Here is an 18313-nt window from a genome sequence, read left to right as displayed (position 1 = left end):
GTATGGTTGAGGAGAGCAGAAACTCTATATTCAGATGGCCTGGTTTCATGTCTACAAATGAGCTCCGTGACCCTGAGCGAGTCTTTTAAGCCTGGTATGCTTCTGTTTCTTAACATGTCAAGTGAGTAGATAATGTTGTGAGGACTAAATGAGATCATCTATAAGAGAGTGCAATAAATATTAGCTATTTTTATTAGCAGCATTAATGGTGCTATGCTATTAATATAGTTGAACATTAATAATAGCATTAATGGTGCTATGTATATAGGGTATCCTGGAGAGGAATCCTTGAAGTCCTAAGCATCACTATCTTGCCAGACTCCCAGTCCACTTTTGAGAAAGCAGCCTGAGCAGCTAGAGGAATGTTTCTCTGTTGATTTGGGGGGAGGAAGGGTTTCCATGTTTAGAGCACCAAACCTTACCCCTTCTGAAGGGGATGGGGGATCTTAGTAGAGTTTTTCAGAACCACCTACCTCCCATTCAACAACACTGCCACTGTCTTCAATGAGCAGCATCACCTCCCACTCTGGCAGGCAAGATACTCTTCACCTCCAAGCATCCCCTCCCGGGTTGGTCCACATTGCATTCTGGCTGGGATTCTTTGGAATTTGTGGAGTAAAATGGGGTGGTTTTCCTAGAGTCTACATAATGAATGCTGGGTTTTTCCCAATTGTCCTTGTAATTCTTATATAGGATATCATAAAGGGAAAGGATTGGAGATGATTTTAAATGTGCCTATTTTTTTTTTTTTTTTAAATCAGCAATTCCCAGAGCTGGCAACATTTTTGTGAGGTTGACCCATTCTTAGGGTGATGTTGTTTTGAAAATGTAAATGTTTCTGGAAAACAACCTGACCGTATGTAACAGAAGCCACAGAATATTAGTTTTCCTTTATTCAGTCATTCTTCTCCGTGGAATTTATCCCAAGGAGATGAGCCACCACAAGCAACACTCAGCTTCACAATGAACACGTGCGTCATAGACACAACCTAAAAAATTGACAATAAGAGAACGGTTAAGGCTGTGGTAGAATTTCCACTCATTGTATATATCGATTAAAAACTGGTCACTCTGAAGTCTCTTGTAAACATGAAAAATATGTAAAATTTGCAGATGAGTGAAAGAAAAAGGCAATAAAAAACAACACAGATTTTTATGATTTAAAATGGGTTCACGAATAAAACTCAACAGAAAACACAGGTACCAAGTCATTGTGCCAGAACAGTGATGATATATTTTTCTATTTTTAAAAATCCCCTTTTAACACCGAATAAACCTTATTTTTTTACATCAAAGGCAGCAACGGATTTTAGAAAACTAAGCAGGCAATGATGTGAGTTCACCATTGCTTATGTTTGTGAATGTGTGTTCACCAAGATGGTGTTCACATGGCCTTCCTGAGAGCAGAAACACAATTCTGTGAAGAGATCTTGGCCTCTAATTTTCTGTCTGTCTTTCCTTCCCTCCTCACACACCGCCCCCCCACCCCCCACCCCCCCCACGTAATTCAGTCCACATCCTTCTCTTTATGGACCAGGTCCTAGGCCAGTCCTATGTCATCTCCATGGAGGCCATGCCAAATTGTCAACTCACCAATATAGTCATAAAAAGCCCCACGGGAGGCAAATCTCAGTGAAATGATGGGGGAACCATGATTGTGTTAAGGGGTATTTGTGTGGTGGTGGTTGGGGGGAGTCGTCTTCTCTTTTTCAAAAAAAAAAAAAAGGTTCCTGTCTCTCCCCACTCCATTTTTCCTAGAGTAACTTTAGGTACTGGGTTTGCACAACATGGAGCGTGCAAGTGGATTCTGCTATGACATCTGTAAGGGCTCAGGGAGTCTGTCTCCTGGGAGCAGGAGGGGGAGCCTTCCCATTTGTGGATTTGTCTGCTTTATTTATTCACGTCTGTGTCTGTACTGTTTGTTTGTTTTCTGCCTGGCTTAAAGAGCTTCTCGTCCTTGGGGATCCAGGCCCCACCCCAAATGGCTTACACTGGGTTGAGCCCTAGGGATGGGAATCCAGAAGTCTTCATTCTATCTTTCTCATGTAAGATCAATATTTGGAATGAGGCATTCCCTTCTCTGCCTACCAAGGAGTGGGAATCTCGCTGTGTTTTTTGCTCATGCTTTGTGGTATCCAAGAATGCTAATGATTGTGCAAAGAGAGAGAAATGACATAATAAGGGGCTTTCTAATCACTATAGATTCCTCTAAATGTTAGAACCCACTTAACTTGCTATAATGTATGTTTTCTCTCTATTATAACTCACGGGTTAGACTGTAATGTAGATGGCTATGGGCTGCCAGCAGAGAGGGAAGCCGGACGGGTACAGGAACGAAATGAGAAAAGAATGCTCAGCACAGGGACTTCAAGACCAGTGTCTTCATGGGAAGACAGAACAATAGAAAAATACTATGGAGAGAAAAGAGTGCGGATGAGTTGAAGTCACTAGCTAGGTGTTTAGGGGCAACGTGGCCTCCAGGAAACCCAGCTCCTTCCCTGTGGCTGAGCCGGCTGGCACTGATAGAGTTAATGCTGCTCCTGTTCTGATGGAAGGGGGAGGGGGGCAGCTGGTGGGTGCTGGGCTTGGCACAGGACATCGGCCTCGCTGTACCCTACTCTTCTGGGGCTGCTGGATCGCTGCATTGCTGAGCAGCTGTTATGCTCCGGCTGCCAGAACAACCTTTGGAAATGTACTTCCAGAAGTAGCAGGGGTTTCTGTTCAGGTCCCGTGAAAGGCGAGTTAAGGAAGACTTTGGAATTGCACCTCCCATGGAGATGCCAAAGCAGTATTTCAAAAAGCCTCAGTCCCAGGCCCCTCGGCCTCTTTGTCGTGGTGCAGCCCTTGGGTTGCTGGTACCAGAGGGAGAAATGAGCGAGGCACTTTCTAGGCTCCTGTCAGCGCTCACTGGCTTGCAATCAGCTCGGAATAGGATGGGTTTTACAGAAGCAGGAAACTTAGCAACAAAGCTTTTAGGCTGGTCCTAGCCCAGCAGAGAGGTTTGAGGGCAACCTATAGGATTCTCTGCACTTCCTTTCTGGGCAGTGATCAGGATCAGACCCACCAGTCCTGGGCTTGGGCCAGCAGAGAAGAAAAGAGAACAGACTCAGAGCCAGGCCACTTAATTTGAATGTTGACTCTGCCATATACTCGCTTGTGTGATCCTAGGAAAGTTTCTTAATCTCTCTAGCTTCGTCATTCATTTCTTCATCCATGAAGTTGGGATAAAAATCACATCTATTGATTACATGAGTTAAGGTGTGTAATGTGCTTAGACTGGAATTACCCTATAATGTGCTTAAAGTAAAAATCACCTTGTCGACACGGGCAGTAAAGATAAGTCCCTCTGTTAGAGCCAAGAAGGGGCTGAGTCTGCCCCTCTTGGGCTGCTTGTATATTCTGAACTGGCAAGAGAAAGGCCTCAGTCAGTTAAGCATCTGCCTTTGGCTGATGTCATGATCCCAGGGTCCTGGGATTGAGTCCTGCATCGGGCTCCCTGCTCAGCGGGGAGCCTGCTTCTCCCTCTTCCTCTGCTTGCTGCTCCCTCTGCTTGTGCTCTCTCTCTCTCTCTCTCTCTCAAATAAATAAAATAAATAAAATCTTAAAAAACAAAAATAAAGAGCCAGTTGTTAAACATTTTACCAGCATACCACTGTCTTCATGGCACATAGTTCTACAAGCCTGAGCAGTAGCAGAGTATCTGTCTCAGCAGATTTCAGTTCTATCTGGCCCAGATCTACCCTAGCATCCCTAGTGTAAGAAAAGGAATTCTAAGCTTGTACTAGAATAAAAGGAAACATTTCTTGAGCACCTGTTACAAACCAGGCAGTGTGTAAATGCTTTGTATGCATTAGATTATTTAATGATTACGGCAACCTTAGTAGCGTTCCATTTTACAAGGGAGGAAAATGAGACCCAGACTGGGTAAATAACTTACGGAAGGGGGTGGCGGAGTGTGCTACATGACAGGATGGCTCCTGACTATGTATCAATGGGTCAGCAAATATATATTCATTACCCACCTGAAGTTTCATGAGATGAGCCCATGGCATCCAAGGACTCCATATTGAACACGCTCCTTTGTGGCTTCTAATGGAATTAAAATTAACTTCTATGGAAATGCTTAGAAACACCAAGATCTATTTTAACTTGGCTAAAAGTTGTTGTTAACATAAGGCAATCATCCAAAATAAATCTTAGATTTGTTTTCTATGTGCAGGATACTGTCTTGGGAACAGATTAATAAAGAGAAGCACATGACTTAGTTTCTGGTCTTAAGGAGCTGCCAGACTTCTCGGTGGGAAGTTGCTTGAAAGGCCATTCCTATCCCAAGGCAGGTGAGCTGGGAAATCTTTAAGTGGGAGAGTTCCCTGGCAGCCAGGGTGAGAAAAGAAACTCTCCAAGACTCAGGTCCTCATTTGCACAGTGAGATCAGAACTATGCCATTGCCGCATAGCCTTGTTGTGGGGCTCAAATGAGACTGCACTTTATAACAGTGCCAGGCAAATAGTAAGAATCTTTACATCATCAGTACTAACTGATATTCTGATGACCATTCAGTAGTGTAAGAGGTCTGCAGAGGCTTCTCCTGTCAGAGCAAAGGCTGAGAGGCACTAGATCATAGCGAGGGGAAGATAATTTGAAACAGCCCTTCATCACTTTAGAACCTTTATAATTAAAGAAGAAATACAGTGTAATGCTTAGGAGTAAAATACACTTGCTTGTATGACCCTAGAGGTTAGGGTCTTGATTCTTACAGTGGCGTCCAGAGTAGTCCTTTTGAGAAGTCAGATAAAGTCACTCAAGTGGTCAAAACTCTCTGATAGGTCATCATTTTACTCAGAACAGAAAGTCCTTATGACAGTTGCAAGGTCCTGTGATCCAGCCTCATTATTTCTTTGGCCTCCTTCCTTTCCCTGACCTGCTCATTCCACCCACAGTTGGCTTCTGTGCTGTTGATCCTGCCTCAGGGCCTTTGCATTTGCTGTCCCCGCCGCCTGGAATATTTTTCTCCCAGATACCCACAAGTTTCTTTCCTTCACCTCCTCTAAGCATCTGGTCGATAACACCATTCCCAATGAAGTACACTCTGATCCCTCTGTTAAAAATTACAACAGAGGACCCACCACCACCCTGACTCTCCAGGTAACCTTCATTTAGATCTCATTCCATGCCCATAGTACTTCTCACCATCTAATATTCTAAGTTAACTTGTTATGATTATTGTTTTCTGATTTCCCCTCCATGAGGGCAAAGGGATCTTTATTTCATTTGTTGAAAGATTCTAAGTCCTAGAAAAATGACTGGCACAAAGCAGAAATTCAAATGTTTGTGGTGTGAACGAATGAATTCCTTAACTTCTGTAAGTCCCAAAATCCTCTTCTTTAAAATAAGAGAATGAATAGTAATTTATGGGATTATCAGGAGAATCAGGTGAGACAATCGAAAGTATTCACACAGTTTTGTCACATGATAAACCTTCAAGAAATTATTATTAATCTCAGGCATACTAGTTTGGGTATAATCTCCACTTATAGAGTAGCTCTTCTCTTAGTCAAGGATTGCTTTAGTAGTCAACATTGATTGCTTACATGATCAATTACATGACAATCTATGAGCAGGAAGCAAATTTCAGCCAGGCCACAGGGTTCTCAGACTGGGAATCAGGGAATGAAGCTATTCCTTTTACTTCCTGGGTGCTGCAAGGTGCCTCTGGCCTCTGCTCTGGGCATGTGCCCATCCCTTTGCTTTTTTGGGAAGCTTCACCACTCCCTCTTCCCCAGGAATATGGGGTGCACATGGCTGTGTATGACCTGGTTGTCAACTTTTACCCTAACTCTACATCACATCTCCCATTATTTGCCCACCCCATGAATCAATTCGGAATTCCAGGAGAGAGCCTATGGTTGATCTTGCCGAGCCAGTTGTCCATCACTGTCTCATTTGGGAAGAGCTGCTCATGTATAAGCTTCCCCTTACACTGGGCTGTTGGGGGATAAGAACCTGGACACATGGAAGGCAAGGACTGTTTAGAGTACTATGAAGTATAGTATAGTAGAGTAGAGTAGAGTAGAGTAGACTATACTGCATAGTACTCAAGAACCCAGACTAGCTTTACGTGTTGGCTTTGCCACTGACCTCAGCTAGGTCACTTGACTATTTGTACTTCAATTCCCTCATTTGTAACATCGGATCATGATTCTAATAACCATAACTTCATAGGCTAGTTGTAAAATTAAATGAGCTGATGTTTTATTGAGTGATTTAGAATATAGACAGATGTATATAAGTACATGATTTTTAGAAGCCCTGTCTAGGATGCCAGTGAATATTTCCAAAGCATCTGAGCCCATCCAGCAGGAAGTCGGCATATGTAAGCATATATATACATAAAATCATGCCTTCTCTTCCTCTGTGCTGTCTTCATGTCGGTTCTAATGAGTTTACACCAGATTATGTGCCTGGAGATTCCAGGGAGCAAGGTCCCTGATCCCTGCTGCTCTGAGAGATTAGTATGTCTCCCGATACCTTCCGATCTTCCAGGAAAGATCAGGCCTCTGAGCTGAACTGTGTGTGTTTCTTGGGAACCGCATGCTGGAGTATCTCTACCATCAATATCCCTCACAGATTAAATACTTCTTTTCCTTTTCTTCAGTCAGCTCAGACCCATTATCTTTGAATCACTGCTCTGTATCCTAGACCTGTGCCTCTCTTCCTGGCCTAAACTTAATCTCTGCCCCTGAAAGCCATTAATTGCCCCAGCAATGCAAAAGCTCTGCCAGTTGTTCCTGGAATGGTGGTTTCCCCAGCCCCTGAACACCACTATCCAAGAATTCTAATCCTGGAAGGAATCAGGGGAAGTCAGAGACCATGCATCCGTCTATCCATCCATCCATGTTTGCTTTTTAGCAGATGGCAGCCAGCCCCTGAGGGTCTTTCTGCTGGCAGAGTTGTGTCTGTGACATATGCACCAACTCCTGAAGTAGGTTTCATGGCAGCCTCCATATTCAACACGTGGGTGTGGCATCCTTCATTGCTTAGCCAAGACGGGTCACGCCTGGCTACTCTAGTGGCTGGGAAGGGATTCAGACCCCTGCTGCTGAGTCCCAGGCTGCAATTAATCAGAGCCAAGGGCCAATTCAGGGTCTGGATGTTAAACAAGGCCGTTAAGCAAAGGGAGCAATTAGGAGCCAGGATCAGGGTACCTGGGCAGGGCTGGAGATATGGAGGTCAGGACCTGGGGGAAGCACAGGCTAGAAATGGAATTCAAGGTCAAGAGTGTAAGAGAATGGAGTCTGGATGTCAATCAAAGTGAAGAGCATAAGGAAGCATAGTGAACAAGGGTAGTGGTGACAGTTGTCTTGTTCATGAGCTAGAAAAGCAGAGAACCAGAAAGGCAGAGCCCCAGTACAAGAGAGGGACTGATACCCAGTTGCCTGGTGGTGCAGCCTTTCCTGGGAGTCCTCATTTTCATTTTTGTGGATCCTCTTTAACTCTCTCCATCAGGTCTTGGCCCTCTGGGTCTGCCTTAACCCCTCCACCACGGAGGCTGCGTGCAGAAGGATGGTCCATGGTGATGAGCACAGGCTTGGAACCCAGACAGCCTGAGTGCGAATCCTGCCTCTGCCCTGTACTAACTGATCAACTTTGGTGGGTCACTAAACCTCTCTGTGCCTCAGTCTCCTCATCTGTTCAGTGGACATAGGAACAGCACCTCATTGTAGGGCTGTTAAAGGAGATTGCATTTTAGTCAATATATGTAAAACACTTAGAACGGAGCCTTGCCCATTAATATGCATCATATACATGTTTGCTTATTATTATAAAATAAATGCTTTGGTCCTTGGAGAAAGGGTCATGCACAGGCCATCAGAGCTTGGAAGTTTTCCAAATCTTTTGGAAGCCAAGCTGTGCCAAGATTGAGGGGAAAAAAAGGTTTCAAATTTGGGATATTGTTATTATTGTACATACAGGGGGGAAAAATGTTCATTTTTCCAAGATTTTGCCTGATTGCCCCAGAAAGAAAACATTTTCATTGTGTGGTCATGATTGGGAACACATGTGAACCACACCCCGTGTAGCTCAGCCCCTTTCTGTCCTTAGTCTGTCTCCCTCACTCCCTCTCTCTGTGACTAATTAGAAAGAAACCAAGTAGAATTTGGTGTTTCCTTCGCAGTCTTGGTAGGGGAGCCTGTAGAGGATTAATTACCTCAAGCAGTTCTGGCTTCCCTAAGGAACAATCAGTGATGGGGCTTGGGGTCCAGTGGCTTAGGGAGGCATGACAAATTTAAATCTCCACCCGAAGGGAACAGAAATTAATTTTAATAGGAGGCAGTGTGGTCTGAAGTTTAGTGGAGGAGGATAAGCAATCAAAAGTTATGTTTTCTGTCTTAGCTCAACCACTAACTTCTTGGGAGAGTTGGCTCTGTTGTAGAATTTAGCTTGTGGGGAAAATAAATCTACCTTTCAGCTAAGAAGTGCTGATGGTGGGCAATGACAGCAGTAACATTTAATGAGTTATTACTGGTAAGTACCAGGTGTGGTACTTACTGTTTTTGTATGTTTTATATATTTTATATATAAAATACATATATACTACATTTACATATGCACATATAATACACATATAATATATGCATGCAAAACATTTATATGATATATACATATATAATATATACATATATAATAATATATGCACATATATATTTAGCCTTCATGGATAGGGCTGTGATTAACCCCATAGTATAGGTGAGGAAACAGGATCAGTAAATGATGGCCTATGGTTTTCCCAGGGACCCAAATCTGGAATGTGAGAGCACCCATGTCATATTCAGTTTTGGCATAACCTCAAGTCCAAGATCATAACAACTTCATCATACTGTGTATTCATGCAGGGAGGTACACTTACACATCTTAGATTTAAAAAAAAGAAAATCAGGAGTTGTATTTGAAGGGTTAATAAGATGGTTCAGTTGGCTGAGCAATCCATCCCTCAAATACCCTCATTACTCTGTATTACTCTACTAATTTACTTTGGATACGATTTTTGGCTTTGAGGTTTTAATAAATGAAACTAATTTTTAGAAAGTTTCCAGAAAACAGCTAGTTCCCATCCATATAAACATAGCATTTCTCCTGAAGGGATAAGGGGCCCAGAGCTGGAGCAGATTTTGAGCAAGATCCTCGTTCTGAAATCAGGAGGGCAGTGGAAATGGAGGGGAGGGCAGTGGTGGGCACAGCCGTGCTTCAAGGGCCTTGCCAGAATTGAGGAAGAACCCGATGTCCCATGGCAAATTGGAGGTGGAAGTCAGAGGAGTCAGGCTGCTCATCGAGAAAGAGGAACCATATAAGCGTTGGTTTGGGTGTTGTCTACAAACAATTCCTTTGCTCCCGGAGTCACTTCTGATTGGCCTGGTTTTATGTGCAAGTGCCTTGCACAGCCCTGGCCACGAGCTGCTTCCGGTAGAACATTGCAGCTATGTGTCTTTGTGGTATTACCATGGCCCGGGGTCTGTAGTCAATGGCTGGTGGCCAGATGCAGTCTTCCTAATCCCTTCTGTAAGGACAACTCCCAGTTCCTTCTCATTCCAGAACCTTACAATATGAATATTGTACAGCGCCTCCATTTTCCTCAACTTGCCCACTCATGCACTCAGAAGAACTCAAGCAGAACATTATTAAGGGATAAGGAATTCCCTGGGGACATGAGGGAAACGAGGTAATTTCTTTACTGGTGGATATTGCGTGCCCCCATTAAACAGCAGCAAGAACCCCAGAGAAGAACGTATACTTGACAGTCTAAAACACAGCTCAAAACGGGGAAGGAAGTCTTGTTTCAATCATCTGCCCCTTGTTCTGTAATAAAAATGTATTTTTTTTTCCAGAGAACAATTTAGTGTGGCCAATAAAAGCCCAGCTAATTTCTAAATCAGCATGGAGCCAAGTCAGCCACCCAGGAGCTCTCTCCTAGGGCAATATTTCTGAGGCGCACACAATCTATACTAAAGCGATCAGCTTCCCTCCCTCCTGCCAAGGGGATACGTTAGTGAAGCCCAAAATATGACAAGAGGAAATTTATGTGCAACTTTTACACATAATATCTCATTATGACTCTTCCCAATCTTTCAATTTTAAAAATAAACAGGCTTTGTAATGATTTTACCAGGAGAACATCTAAACTAAGATTAAAAAGGAAAAAGGGAAGAGTTCAGTTGCTGCGATTTCTTTCTTTCCCTGTGGTCTTCGTGAAATTCACTCCTTCTCTCTTCCCTCCTCTCTCCTTCATCCCCTCCTTCCCTCCTCCTTCCTTTTCTCCCATCCCCCACTTCTCCTCCTTGCTCTTTCCCCTCATCTAAGAAGAAGTAGAAATTTGGGGATCTGTCATCTCATCTAAGGGAACAAGATCTCTGTTAGAAGCAAAAACTACTCTCTTTGGTACATGATAAAAGTTCCCACTTAGAATTCAGTGTCATTTGTCCAAGGGTCTTTATTTATATCCTATCCCCGAATTGTCCAGTGTCTGTTTCCTCCTCTCTCCTGCTCTCCTGTCTTAAAACATGGTTGCAGACAGAGACACACCCACAGTTACATACCCCTGTGTTCCCTGCTCTGCTCATGTTGGGCCCAGAACTCCTGGCTTGCTGTCCCCTTGCTTTGTGGAGCAGCCAACAGAGCAAGAAACAATGGATTGTGGTCACTGGGTGGGGCCCAGCTCTTTAGAAAGACCCACCATTCTTCCTCTGGTATTGGCCTGAAGCTTGATGACTTTGCCCATTTTTATTTGGTGGAGACATCCAGCTCCTGGGCTCTCCCCTCCTTGCACATGTATTATCTCTCCCTTCTCCCTGAGCACCCATGTCCTGGGGCCTGTATCCTGGGACATAACCCTCCCTGGGAGCATCTCCCAAAAGTAGCGCTCTGGGGCTGATTGTTTATATTCATTAACTTATTTGTTCGGGCATGGTCTAAAGAGAGGAGACTCTGTTGGGGCTTGGAATCCACAGGTGAATTAAACAGCATAGCTGTCCTTTAAGAACTCCCTTTAGCTGGGGACACACAGCCATAAATAATTAAAGCCATTCCATCATGAAAGTGTCAGAATGGAGGGTGGCCTGGGGTGGGGCAGGTGTGACCAGCTATGGTTGGGAGTGTCGGGCCAGCCTTGATTCGGAAACCGTTTGCCTTCAGGTCAAACCCGGGGATAGGACTTTCTGAGGAACAGTAAAGAAAGAAGGGTTAATGAAACTTTCTCAGCATCATGTTTCCTTAGCATCTGTGGCTTTAAATTCTCAATCTGAACTGGACTTCTGTGAGATGGGATTCTACTTCAAGCTGGCAAAGCATGGTTTCCTGTGTGCATAAGAAGGAAGGGCTATTTGTAAGGGCACCCCAGGCATCAAACAGATCCAGTCAAATTAGAGGCAGAGATAAGGAGACAAGAGGTGCTAGTGGTTTGATCCTTGGCTGAGAGGCCTAAAGGTCTTGCTTGAGGCCATGAGAAGAGTCAGAATTATCACAGTGAGCTGGACAATGGATGTTATCTGGGCTGGAGGCTCTAAAGCCCTACCGAGTATGGCCCATCTGCCCCACCTCCCATTCATCATGTTCCTTGCTGCCAATAAACATATTGGCCACAGTTAATTGAACATACATCACATGTGGAGTATCATCAAGATGGTACTTGTATCCATGACCTCATTTAACCTCCTTGGAAGGAGACCCTCTCATCTCTGTGATATGGATGAGGAAACCGGTTCATAGATATTCAACAACTTGGCCATGGCCCCAGAGTCATCAGTGTCAGGGTGAGGATTCAGCCCTTGGGTTACTGAAAGTCAGGCTGTACTTCTTGGGGCTGCTTGCCATTCTCTCTTGCATCCAACTTGTTTACTTCTGGTTGCATCCTTTGATTACCCTTGTCTTCTCCCTGTCTCCACTCTCAGCCTGAGTTTTCCACCCCACCCCCTTTGCTGTCCCGATCTTCCAAAAATGTCCCTCTGCACAACCTTGCCCTTTTGTGAAGTCTCTTCTCGAACATTCATTGAGTAACTACCACTTGCTAGACTCTGGGGTAGGTGTTTTCACATGTGACTTGGCTTTAGTCCTCATGCTAAACTTGAGAGGTAGACCAGAAGGCAGGCCCCCACTACCCATTAAACAAAACTAGAGGCTGAATTCATAGAGTCCAACTGACATGCAGAACATCACATCCATGTAAGTGATGAGACCAAGCCTTGCATCCAGCTCTGCCTCCCTACCCCAGACAAAATTCACTGCCGCTTCTTCTGTGATCCCCTCATGGCTTTGCTTTGTTTCAATGATCACCATAGTGTGTGGCATTCATAGACAACATATTTTTGAACAGTGAATGAATAAATGAATTAGTTTATATTAGGGAGGAGTTATAGATTAATAGAAAAGCACATGGATTCTGAAATCAGACTGCCAGGGCTCAAACACAGACTCTGCCACTTGCTAGTCATGGGATCTTGGACAGGTGGGCTTCCCCTCTGTGTCATTGGCTGGGATGGAGCCACCTGCCTACCTATGACCAATCACTAGCAAATTTATGAAACTGGTCCAAATTGCCTCTGTTTTAAGTATCTGCTGTATTCTCTATCACAAAAACACACAATATGGCTTTATCGTATTGTTATTAGTAGTAGAATCATCATCATCATCATCATCATCATCATCATCATCATCTCTATTTTGTGCTGTCCTGCATTTTCCCCAGAACAGGAAAATGGGAACAGCATGGAAGGGGGGAAGAAAGGAAAGAAAGAAGATAGTGTAAAATTAACATTTGTGAAGTTAAGTTTTGCGTTCCATATTTGTACATAGATGCCCATTTTCTAAACCTCCCAACCAACCACCTTTCAAGTGGAGAAATCATGTACATGCAGAAATAAAATCACAGAGGATGTGTGTAATCTGTCCAAGATCACAGAGCTATTGAGTATCTGCCTAAGATGAGGATGTCTTCCAGTTCCAAATCCAGTGCTTTCGTAGTCACAGAATTAAGAATTCTTGCTCTCTTAAATTCGGTATTAGGGCTGGGGGTCAGAATTCATGGTCTGGGTGAGACTTGGTTGACAGTAAATTTTGGCTCCTGAGTAGGTCCTATGTGCCAGAAGGCAAACAGATTTCAGGACGCATCACCTGGAAGTGCTCTCTTGAATTTTGACTTCTTTGTATCTCTACTCCACTGAGCCAAATGGCAAACTCAAGAAGTCTTTCTCTTTAAAAAAGACTTGATATGGAAAACCCCAGAGAGAAGGAGTTAACTGTCTCCATTCTTTTTTTTCCCCTCGAAGTGTAAACAGTTAGGCTTTTTTTTTCCCCCTCTCTTTAAGTGATAAATTTGAGTCTACAACATGAAGTGGAACACATTATGTAGAAAGTGCTTATTTTCTTCTGATGTTTGATAGGAATTAGGATTGGTAAAACCCAAACTCTGTTTCCCCTTTCACGCAGCCTGTCATTTTTGTCAAACAAGAAGCTGATTAAATTTCAATCAAAAGAACAAAGGCTCCAGAAAGATTCTTCTTGGAAAAGCGGTAGCTTAGGCAATTACCCCATGGAAAATAAATTTAGTGTTGAGCTTGTGACTTAACTCCAGAGCTGGTGTACACTTTCTATGTTGGAAACATGCTGACCAGCCGCATTTCATCCAACCTCTGACACATGAGAGAACCTTATTAACAAATTGCACCGAAATCTCTGGATATTCAGCAAGCATGTTGGAGAGATTCCTGTTTAGTGAATATAATTCAGGTCAGTTGTTGTAAATGGAAGAAGGAGGTGATTCTGTCAAGAGGAAACAGGATGAGTGGAAAGGAGAAAACACTTGGGGTTGATTGTAAAAATGGCTGCACATGATTTCTCTTCCTCTACCCATGGCCTTGGTGGTGCCTTCCCACACTGTCTCTGGACTGCTTTCATGACTTGATTTGGCCAGTGTGACCCAAGCAATGCTTGGAAAGTGAGTGCACATTAGGTTCTCTCTGGCCACACTTAGAACCTTGTGACCAAGGCCATGTAAATGAGCCTGAGCTAGCCTATTGGGCCATGAGAGACATGTGGTCAAATCAACTCCACAGCCACAGCTGATTTTGTTCCAACCACTAGATGTGTCAGTGAGGCCATCCTAGACCACCCAGCCTCTGCCAAGGCAACCCTGACCAGAAGAGCCCTCCCCCACCCCCGCCAGAGAGTCATGAATCTCATGAATCTCAGGAAATCATGAGAAATGATGAATGTTTACAGTTATAGAGGTTTTGGGGTGGTCTGCTATGCAGCAAAAGCTAAGCAATCCAATGATCTTCTCTTTCCTTTCCAGATTCCAGTCTTAGTCTGTTTACTATGACAGGGTATAGTTCTGATCAGAATTCAGAATGCCCAGTTTTTGAGATCTACCATCAAAGACTTTTAGGCATAGAGCCTATACTTAGTAAATTCAAAAAGTTGACCCCCTTATTTACATGGCTTGAAGAATTTCTCCTTTCAGAACTGGTACATTTTGTTTCTGTCTTACCATTTGACTATAACCCATCCAATTTTCTATTTATATAGTTCAGCCTTGATGCCCCCAGGCAGGAGATTCTGTTTGCTAAGTGGAGCAGACTGATGAGACATCAGGTACCCAAGCTGCCTCTGTCTTGAATTGTCTCACCCCTGCCTCACCAATACTTTCTTTTCCTCACCTCCAGGAGACACCCCCTTATGTTATATTGAACTACATTGGAAGGGGTGAAGATTCAAGAATGGGTGAATTCCCAGGGAATCTGAGTTCTGGCTTTCTTTGATGAGCTACCTTTCCCTGGTATAGACCGGTATTAATAACCAGTCAAATCCAGGATGTCTCCCCATTCTGTCTTCATTTCATGAGATCTAGTAGTCATCACAATCAAATGTGTTCTCTTTAGCTCAAACCCACACAGCTTTGAGAGTTTGCTAGGTACCAGAAACCTCCTGCATTTTCTGCAAAATGAGGAGACACTCCAAGCCCCAAGGCCAGACCAGATGAGCCCATTTTCATACAGATACAGGGAGAGAAGCCATCACATGGGTTTTCCTACTGGCAGCCAGCCCTGCCCATCTCTGGTGTCACCACAGCCTGCCTCCCCAAACTCAGCCAGGAAAACATGCCTGTTCACAATTCTACTTCATTTCTGGCTTTATTCATTTTTTAAAAAGGAAATCAAATAAATTTAACCTGGGGTTTCTCATGGGATGTTTCTTGTTCCTGTTGTTTAAAGCACAGAGTATGCCAGTAACAACATGGGAAGGACACCAGCGGTATAATAGAATGAATGATACCTTCTTATTAGTCTAATGGCAAGGGGAAATGATGCTGTGGAAGCATCTAAGACCTCTGAGGCTTCATTTCTAGGTCAGAAAGTGAAAACTCCAGCTATGTATCTTAAGAATCCAGCTTTGTTATGAGCATGACATCACGTTGTTTGTTGTCCATACCACTGCTGTTTTGGAGATGCTTGGAGAAATGGCGTTTGGTACCCAACCCAGACAGCATCTTCAATATGACCAATTTGGGAAAGCCCAATTCTGCCATAGTTCTTTCAATTCTTTTATCAGATAATTTCTCAAAAGTACATTATAGCTTGAGTCCTGAAGCAAGGACAGCTTAGTGGACCAAACCATCAGGGATGGAGCTGAGAGTCAGAGGTGCTTTGTCTCTTATGGAGGAAACTCTTAGCCATCTTCTTTTTAGTTTTTGCTTTAGATGTAATTTTGTGGTATCAATAACTGTAATGGGTGAGGATAGAGTTGTGACGGAGCAGTGTTGGTATGTTATTTAAGTTAAGTTGGTATAAACTCAAATTAGAGTATTAGAACTATAGGATGTTTAGTGTAATCCCCATGGTAACCACAAAGGAAATAGTTACAGAATATACAAAGGGAAATTAGAATGGAATTAAGACATTTCACTACAAAAAAAAAAAAAAATTCAAAAAAGACAGTAATATCAGTAATGAGGGACAGAATGTTATAGAGTATATCAAAAACAAATAAAACTATAGAAGTCCTTTCTTATCAGTAATTAATTTAAATGTAGATTGTTTAAACTCTCCAATCAAAAGACAAAGCTCAACAGAATGAAAAAGATGGTCCAACTGTATGCTATCTATAAGAGACTCACTTTAGATCCAAAGAGACAAATGGTTGAAAGTGAAAGGTTGGAAAAGACAGTCCATACACATAGCAACCAAGAGAGAGTAGGGGTGGTTGTACCAATAATGGACAAATAAACTTTATTTTTTTTTAAAGATTTTATTTATTTATTTGACAGAGAGAGAGTTAGCGAGAGCGGGGGAGTGGGAGAGGGAGAAGCAGGCTTCCCGCCGAGCAGGGAGCCCGATGCGGGGCTCGATCCCAGGACCCCGGGGATCATGACCTGAGCCAAAGGCAGACGCTTAACGACTGAGCCACCCAGGTGCTGGACAAATAGACTTTAAATCAAAAAAGTTAGAGAGACAAAGAAGGACATACTATATTAAGAGAAGTTTCAACGTAGCTAGAAAATATATCAGTTATAAACAATAACCGACCATCAAAAAATAGGCAGAAATTGAATGAATGGAAGAGAGAAATAGTTCTACAATAATAGCTGGAGACTCCAATACCCCACTCTTAATAATGGATAAAACAACCAGACAGAAGAAGAGTAAGTAAATAGAGGACCTGAGCAACACAATAAACCAACCAGATACCCAACAGCAACACAATGCATGTTGTTCTCAATTGTACTTCCTGGGACATTATCCATGATCGATGATATGTTAAGTCATAAATTAAGTTTTAGTAGATTTTAAAAGATATCATACAAAGTATCTTCTGTGACTGCTGTGGGATGAAGTTAGAAACCAATAACAGAAATAAAACTGGAAAATTTGTAAATTTGAGGAAATTAACACTCTTTTACAGCCAGTGGATCAAAGAAGAAATCACAAGAGAGATTAGAAAATACTTAGAGACCAACAACCAGAAAACATACCAGGACTCTTATGTTGCACCACGTACAAAAATGAATTCAAAGTGATTCAAAGACCTAAATGAAAGAGCTAAAGCCATAAACCTCTTAGGAGAAAACACAGGGAAAAATCTTCACACCATTGGATTTGACAATGATTTCTTGGATATGACACCAAAGGCACAGGCAACAAAAGAAAAAATAGACAAACTGGATTTCATGAAAATGAAAAACTTGTGTGTGTCAAAGGACACTATGAACAAAGTGAAAAGGCAGCCTACATAATAGACAATATTTGTGAATCTTATATCTGGTAAGGGGTTAGTATCTAGAATACATAGAGAACTCCTAAAATTCAACAACAAAAATACAAACAAACCAATTAAATGACAAAAGGATTTGAATAGAAATTTCTCCAAAAAGGACATACAAATGTCATCTAAGCACATGAGAAGATACTTAGCATCACTAATCATTAGGGAAATGCAAATCCAAACTACAGTGACATACCACCTCACACCCATTAGGATGGCTACCATCCAAACAAAACAAAATTACAAGTGTTGGTGAGGATGTGAAGAAATTGGAATCATGTACATTTGGCAGGAATGCAAGATGGTGCAGCCACTGTGGAAAACAGTATGGTATTTCCTCCAAAAATTAAAGATAGAATTACCATATGAGCCAGTAATTCCACTTCCAGGTATGTTGTCCAAAGAATTGAAAGCAGGGTTTCAGAGTTATTTGTATATCTGTGTTGATGGCAGCATTATCCATGATAGCTAAAACGTGAGAGCAACCCAAGTGTCCATTTACAGAAAAATGGACAAACAAAATGTAGCATATACATAAAATGGACCATTAGCCTTAAAAAAGGAAGGAAATTTTGACATTTGCAGCAACCTGGATGAACTTCAAGTATGTTATGCTGAGTGAAATAAGTCCGTCACAAAAAGACCAATACTGTGTGATTCCACTTACGTGAGGCTCCTAGAGTAGTCAGATTCATACCTAAAATGGAATGTTGGTTGTCAGAGGCTGGGAAGAGGGGAGAATGGGAAGTTACTGTCTATTGGGTATAACATTTCCATTTTATGAGATGATAACAGTTCTGGAGATGGTTGTTGGTGATGGTTGCACAATATGAGTGTACTTAATACCACTGAACTGTGTACTTAAACATGGTTAAGATGGTAAATATTATGTTAAATGTTTTGTACCACAATTTAAAAAAAAAATTTTTTTTAATGTCAGAGCACATCATCCTGGTCCCAGAGATGAGATCATAATAGTGAATGAAAGAGTCAGATTGAGCTAAGG

General features: G+C 42.6%; 2 long non-coding RNA genes across 3 annotated transcripts in view; one reads left to right on the top strand and one right to left on the bottom strand.

Annotated features, from left to right (window-relative positions):
* LOC118531752 (uncharacterized) overlaps positions 1–18313 on the top strand; it is a 358190-nt gene that overhangs the window by 126385 nt on the left and 213492 nt on the right. The gene's annotated exons all lie outside the window — the stretch shown is intronic.
* LOC144379167 (uncharacterized) lies at positions 872–18005 on the bottom strand. The gene is made up of 2 exons (XR_013441526.1): positions 17975–18005; positions 872–989 (listed from the first exon to the last, which is right to left on the bottom strand). It is a non-coding gene; the product is annotated as an uncharacterized LOC144379167 (long non-coding RNA).

Source organism: Halichoerus grypus, chromosome 10 (assembly GCF_964656455.1).
Source record: "Halichoerus grypus chromosome 10, mHalGry1.hap1.1, whole genome shotgun sequence".
Taxonomy (NCBI): Eukaryota; Metazoa; Chordata; class Mammalia; order Carnivora; family Phocidae; genus Halichoerus; species Halichoerus grypus.
Note: the sequence above shows the minus strand (reverse complement) of the source record. Positions and strands in the feature narration are given on the sequence as shown.